Source organism: Diplotaxodon limnothrissa, unplaced genomic scaffold, assembly GCF_057381915.1.
Source record: "Diplotaxodon limnothrissa isolate DT_005_m unplaced genomic scaffold, D_limnothrissa_male_GT1.1 unmapped_scaffold_4, whole genome shotgun sequence".
Lineage (NCBI taxonomy): Eukaryota > Metazoa > Chordata > Actinopteri > Cichliformes > Cichlidae > Diplotaxodon > Diplotaxodon limnothrissa.
In genome coordinates this window covers 177,941-184,741 of record NW_028188558.1, presented here as the reverse complement: position 1 = coordinate 184,741, position 6,801 = coordinate 177,941, and positions in this window count along the sequence as shown.

Here is a 6,801-nt window from a genome sequence, read left to right as displayed (position 1 = left end):
TGTGTAGTTCTGTAGTGAAGGCGTTGTGTGTGGCCTTTCAGTGGTTTGCTTGTGTTTTGGCAGGCCGTTTTGGGTTTTCATGGCCACTTTTGATATTGCTGGGTTTACGGCAGAGCTGTCGCTTGCCCTGCTGGATGTTTGCAGGAAGAGAGACCTGCATGAGCTGGCTACACATTACCGGATCAGTGTCTCCACTGAAGGCCGCTCTGGTGTCCCGGTTGTTGGAGAAGAGGGTGGTTGTAATGCAAGAACCCCCGAGCACACCCGGTCCGGCTGGACCAAGTGCGGCGCCTCACGTTCGAGGCCAGGTTGTAGAACCAGCAGTGTCCACACCTATGGACCAGGGGTTGCCCGAGGGGGGGCCTATGACGCTGCCCCGTTTTGATCCACTCTCCACCCAGTCATCAGAGGGTTCTAAGCAGGATGCTAGGCTCAAAGTCCGTCTAGCTCGCCTCCAGCTGGAGAAGGAGCAGAGCGAGAGAGAGTTCCAGCTGAAGAGGGAGGTAGAGCTTAGGCGTTTGGACGCAGAACTGGCTAGGGCTAGAGAGGTTGAGCTGATTAAAGTGGAGGCGGAGACGAAGGTCAAGCTGTGACAGCTGGAACTCCAGCAGGCCTCCACCCCTCCTGTGGTGGCTTCGCTGTCACATACAGACGTACAGTTTGATGTGGGAAGGAATAGTCGTCTGGTCCCTGCATTTCGTGACACTGAGGTGGAGATTTATTTTGAATCGTTTGAGCGGATAGCGACAGCCTTGCGTTGGCCGCGGGATGCGTGGGCCATCCTACTACAGTGCAAGCTGGTGGGCAAGGCGCAGGAAGTTTGTTCCTCGTTGTCCGCTGAATGCAGCTTGGACTACGACAAACTGAAAAGTGCAATCCTGTTAGCCTATGAACTAGTTCCCAAGGCTTACAGGCAGCGATTTCGGGGGCTGAAAAAGGTGCAGGGTCAATCCTTCCTGGATTTCGCAAGAGAAAAGAGTGTCCTCTTTAATCGGTGGTGTATGGCCTGTAAAGCTGCAGACCTAGCTTCGGTACGGGAATTAATTCTCATTGAGGAGTTCAAAAATTGCATCACCGAGCGGATGGCGGTATATCTGAACGAGCAGAAGGTCTCTACGTTGCAGCAGACCGCGACCCTGGCTGACGAGTTCGCACTCATCCATAAAACCAGTGTTGTTAAGCATGAGGGACGCGACATACTAGCAAAGGCTAGCGGTGCTACTGGTGAGCAAGACACAAGGAGAGAGGTGCCTGTGCCTCGTCCCAGGTCAGATCGGAAATGTTTCTATTGTTTTAAATCCAGCCATTTAATAGCGGATTGCGAGGCCTACAGGCAAAGACAGCCAGTTTCAACACCACGTAAACCAAAAGGGATAGGGCTGATTAAACACGCTTCTCCTGGTAGTGGACCACCTAGCACCGAAACGCCTGACGAATGTTTTAGACCCTTCATTTTCAAAGGAGCAGTGTCACTCTCTGGTAAGCCTGGAGATGGGTGTAATGTGACCATTCTACATGACACAGGTGGTTCACAGTCCCTCATACTGGGTAGTGCCCTTGCCTTTGATGAAAAAACCACCAGCGGCACTGATGTTATTGTTAGGGGCGTTGGAATGACTTATGTGCCAGCCCCCCTCCATCGAATTTGGGTGCAGAGTGACCTAATAAGTGGTGTTTTTCCTGTAGCTGTGTGTCCTTGTTTCCCGATTGATTGTGTAGACTTCATAATGGGCAATGACATTGCAGGCGGGAAGGTTTATCCTATCCCAGAGGTCACAAAGACCCCTGACCCAAGCCCTTTGCCAGATGTTTTAAAAAGGCAGCACCCGGATGTATTTCCCGTAGGTGTTCTTACCTGGTCACAGGCCCATCGGCAGGGAGAAGTGGTTGACTTGTCAGGGTCAGTGGTCGGCTCTATGCTGGAGATGGATGTGATGCCCTCTGAGGAGGAGGAGGAGGTGGGTCCCTGATGCCAAGGAACTGGCTCAAGAAGTGGCTGAGCCTGCTCCTGAACCCGCAGCCCCCCCCTCTCCTCACACGGGAGGCCCTTATTATCGCTCAGAAAGAAGACCTGTCGTTAACCAAATGTTTTGCTGCCGTAGATGAGAGTGATGATCCGACAGGAGACAGGAAGCAGACGTTTGTTGTTTGTGATGGATTGCTAATGCGCAGGTGGACTTCAAAGCCAGGGGAGGACTGGAGTGTAGTCCAACAGATAGTGGTCCCGGCTAGTTTACGTCAGCACGTGGTACAGTTAGCCCATGACCATTCATGGTCAGGACATTTGGGGATAACTAAAACATATGACCGTATTCTGCAGCACTTCTTCTGGCCGGCAATGAAGACAGATGTTGCGAAGTACTGTAATACTTGTCATACGTGTCAACTGGTGGGCAAACCAAATCAAACTGTGCCCCCCGCCCCACTATGTCCAATACCTGCTGTGGGTGAGCCATTCGAGCATGTTTTGGTCGATTGTGTTGGTCCGTTGCCAAGAACACGAGCAGGCAATCAGTTTTTGTTGACCACAATGTGTTTGTCCACGCGGTTCCCCGAAGCAATTCCTCTGCGGAGGGTCACCACTGCAAACATTACTAAGGCGCTAATCAAATTTTTCACCACCTTTGGTCTTCCAAAAACAGTGCAAACAGACCAGGGAACTAACTTCTTATCTTGAGCATTTAAACAGAATTTAGCTTCCCTGGGCGTCTCTCATTCTGTGTCTAGTGCTTATCACCCAGAGTCGCAGGGTGTACTTGAGCGTTGGCACCAAACACTTAAGGCCATGCTAAAAAAGTACTGCCAGGACACGGGCAGAAGTTGGGATGAGGGTGTCCCCTTTGTACTGTTCGCAATACGCAACGTTAAGCAGGAATCCTTAGGGTTCAGCCCAGCTACCCTTGTGTTTGGCCGCGAGGTGCGGGGCCCGCTAAAGGTGTTGAAAGAGAGGTTCCTTGGTGGGGGTGTTCCAAAAACTAACGTGGCAGATTTTGTGAAGACATGTAAGGATCGTTGGCAACGTGCTACCTCATTAGCAAGAGAGGCCCTGTGTATTGCCCAGGCGTGCATGAAGACGTGGCATGACAGAAAGGCTGTGAAAAGGCATTTTCAGGCTGGGGACAAGGTTCTAGTGTTGCTACCGGTGCCTGGTTCTGCTCTTACGGCCCGTTTTTCAGGACCGCACGTCATAGTGAGGAAGGTGTCTGAGACAGATTACGTTCTCAGTACCCCAGAGCGCAGGAGGAAAACACGCCTATGCCACATCAACATGTTAAAACCCTACCATGATAGGGAAACCCATGAAACTGTTGACGACCTGATGTGAAGGGCGACTGTTCCAGAGTTTGGCTGCAGCCATCGATAAAGCTCACCTCTGTTTTTACATCTAGTTCTGGTCAGAAGCTGCTTATCTGCAGACCTGAGGGCTCCACTTGGATTCTTTTGTTAAAGAGAGATAAGATGGAGCCAATCCATTCAGAGACAACCAGATCTGGAAGTGGATTCTACCACGTACTGGTAACCAGTGGAAAAAGCTGGTGATGAGTCGTCTAGCACAGACCCACCGCTGGAACCAGACAATTGATGAGGTAGAGAACTGTGACAGCGCTGTTCCTTCACTTGACCTCAGTCGCTCTCGTCTGCTCCCTCGTAACACTGCTCTTTATTGAGCTTACATGAATATGCACAAGTTCATTAACATATGACGTCTTACACAGGTATGAACAAAGAGTACCAGTCTGTGCATAGTGCGTGTGTCTGTGTGTGTGTGTTCCAGATGTGACCCTGTGACCCCAAAGCTGGTGCTAAGAGTCCAGCGGTCCCCCTAACAAAGGGCTCTTATACTTAACCAGACACAGAGTAGGTGTCCTCCTACACCAGGGGTCTCAAACTCGCGGCCCGTGGGCCAATTGCGGCCCGCAGGACGATAGTTTTTGGCCCCACCTTAATATGAAAATGTAATGTTAGTTTGATAATGTATGACACTTTACAGTGTTGTGGGCGGAGCTGAATTAACCCACCAATCAGGGTGGGATATGGATCTCAGGGGACACCAGCCGGGCTTGATGCAAGCAGGGAAACATTTCTCAATGAGTCAAAGTTCCAGCAGCGTTGCCCTGGAGTGTTTCTTTCTTTCCTGTGCCTGGCTGGCTTCCTCCTTTCTATTGGGCAAACGCCGACATTCGCCCCAGCGCGCTGCGTTCACAACACTTCAAAAAAAGTTGTTTTTTTAAGTTGCTGCCCAGCGGGACGTTATACGTATATAGATTTATACACACGTCAGTGGGATTTAAAGTTATTTTTCCACAGAGAGAGATCTCATATTAACTCTCAAAGTGATGCGTAGGCGGCGGGATAAAAGAAAAGTAATGAACTCAATGCAGCCCAATTTAGTCTGCAGTCACATAGCGACACCTGTTCATCGGCAACAACAGTCCCCGGTAACCCGGACTAATTATCGGGTCGCACCGTAATTTGTGGCTCGATGTTTTTATTTGCATCACTCCGTTTGCATTGCAGCAAACATGAACATTACATATATTTCAATATAATGTAAAAGCAGTCAAAACAACTACAGTGGGGCAAAAAAGTATTTAGTCAGCCACAGATTGTGCAAGTTCCCCCACCTAAAATGGTGACAGAGGTCAGTAATTTGCACCAGAGGTACACTTCAACTGTGAGAGACAGAATGTGAAAAAAAAATCCATGAATCCACATGGTAGGATTTGTAAAGAATTTATTCGTAAATCAGGGTGGAAAATATGTATTTGGTCAATAACAAAAATGCAACTCAATACTTTGTAACATAACCTTTGTTGGCAATAACAGAGGTCAAACGTTTACTATAGGTCTTTACCAGGTTTGCACACACAGTAGCTGGTATTTTGGCCCATTCCTCCATGCAGATCTTCTCGAGAGCAGTGATGTTTTGGGGCTGTCGCCGAGCAACACGGACTTTCAACTCCCGCCACAGATTTTCTATGGGGTTGAGGTCTGGAGACTGGCTAGGCCACTCCAGGACTTTCAAATGCTTCTTACGGAGCCACTCCTTTGTTGCCCGGGCGGTGTGTTTTGGATCATTGTCATGTTGGAAGACCCAGCCTCGTTTCATCTTCAAAGTTCTCACTGATGGAAGGAGGTTTTGGCTCAAAATCTCACGATACATGGCCCCATTCATTCTGTCCTTAACACGGATCAGTCGTCCTGTCCCCTTGGCAGAAAAACAGCCCCATAGCATGATGTTTCCACCCCCATGCTTCACAGTAGGTATGGTGTTCTTGGGATGCAACTCAGTATTCTTCGTCCTCCAAACACGACGAGTTGAGTTTATAGCAAAAAGTTCTACTTTGGTTTCATCTGACCACATGACATTCTCCCAATCCTCTGCTGTATCATCCATGTGCTCTCTGGCAAACTTCAGACGGGCCTGGACATGCACTGGCTTCAGCAGCGGAACACGTCTGGCACTGCGGGATTTGATTCCCTGCCGTTGTAGTGTGTTACTGATGGTGACCTTTGTTACTTTGGTCCCAGCTCTCTGCAGGTCATTCACCAGGTCCCCCGTGTGGTTCTGGGATCTTTGCTCACCATTCTCATGATCATTTTGACCCCATGGGATGAGATCTTGCGTGGAGCCCCAGATCGTGGGAGATTATCAGTGGTCGTGTATGTCTTCCATTTTCTGATGATTGCTCCCACAGTTGATTTTTTCACACCAAGCTGCTTGCCTATTGTAGATTCACTCTTCCCAGTCTGGTGCAGGTCTACAATACTTTTCCTGGTGTCCTTCGGAAGCTCTTTGGTCTTGGCCATGGCGGAGTTTGGAGTCTGACCATTTGAGGCTGTGGACAGGTGTCTTTTATACAGATGATGAGTTCAAACAGGTGCCATTCATACAGGTAACGAGTGGGGGACAGAAAAGCGTCTTACAGAAGACGTTACAGGTCTGTGAGAGCCAGAGATTTTCCATGTTTGAGGTGACCAAATACTTATTTTCCACCCTAATTTACGAATAAATTCTTTACAAATCATGGGCCCTGTTAGAATCAATATTTCATTCTCATTCTGTTATTTGAGAACAATATGAGCAGAACAGAAAAATGTGCACTTGAGAACAAATTTATTGTGAATTCAGCTGTGAATGTACAGTTTGTCATTATTTAAGCTTCCATTTCCAAATGTTAGCTGACACTTTATTAGGTACACTGGCATCTATCTCAGGTACACCTGTGACCTAGATGTTCCTGCAAACAGACTCCTTGGAGACCCCTACATAAATATCCATGAACTATCCAGCTAGACTAGTGTGTCTGTCCCTGAAAATATTCCTGCATGTGTGATTGTTCATGTCTCATCTGCAGGAAACAAACAGGAAGTGAGTGAAAGACACAGGAAATGTTTCCAGCTCTTCCTCCTCTATCAGATTTTCTCTCCATACCTGAGAGTGTCCAGTCTCCAGCCTGGATCCTTCAGTCCAGCCGACAGCAGCTTCATTCCTGAGTCACCTGGATGATTGTAGCTCAGGTCCAGCTCTCTCAGATGGGAGGGGTTGGAGGTCAGAGCTGAGGCCAGAGAAGTACAGCCTTCCTCTGTGATCAGACAGCCTGACAGACTGCAGACACACAAAACAACAATCTATCTGTCAACAGTTGTTTTCTCTTTGTCACAATAACATCTATCCATCCATTGTAACTTTATTTATAAGTGACAATACCCAACAGACAACAACAGTCATCTGAAGCTGTTTAACAGTGTAAGGTAACCGCCTCCACTGTGAGCAGCACTTGGTGATGGTGGGAAGAA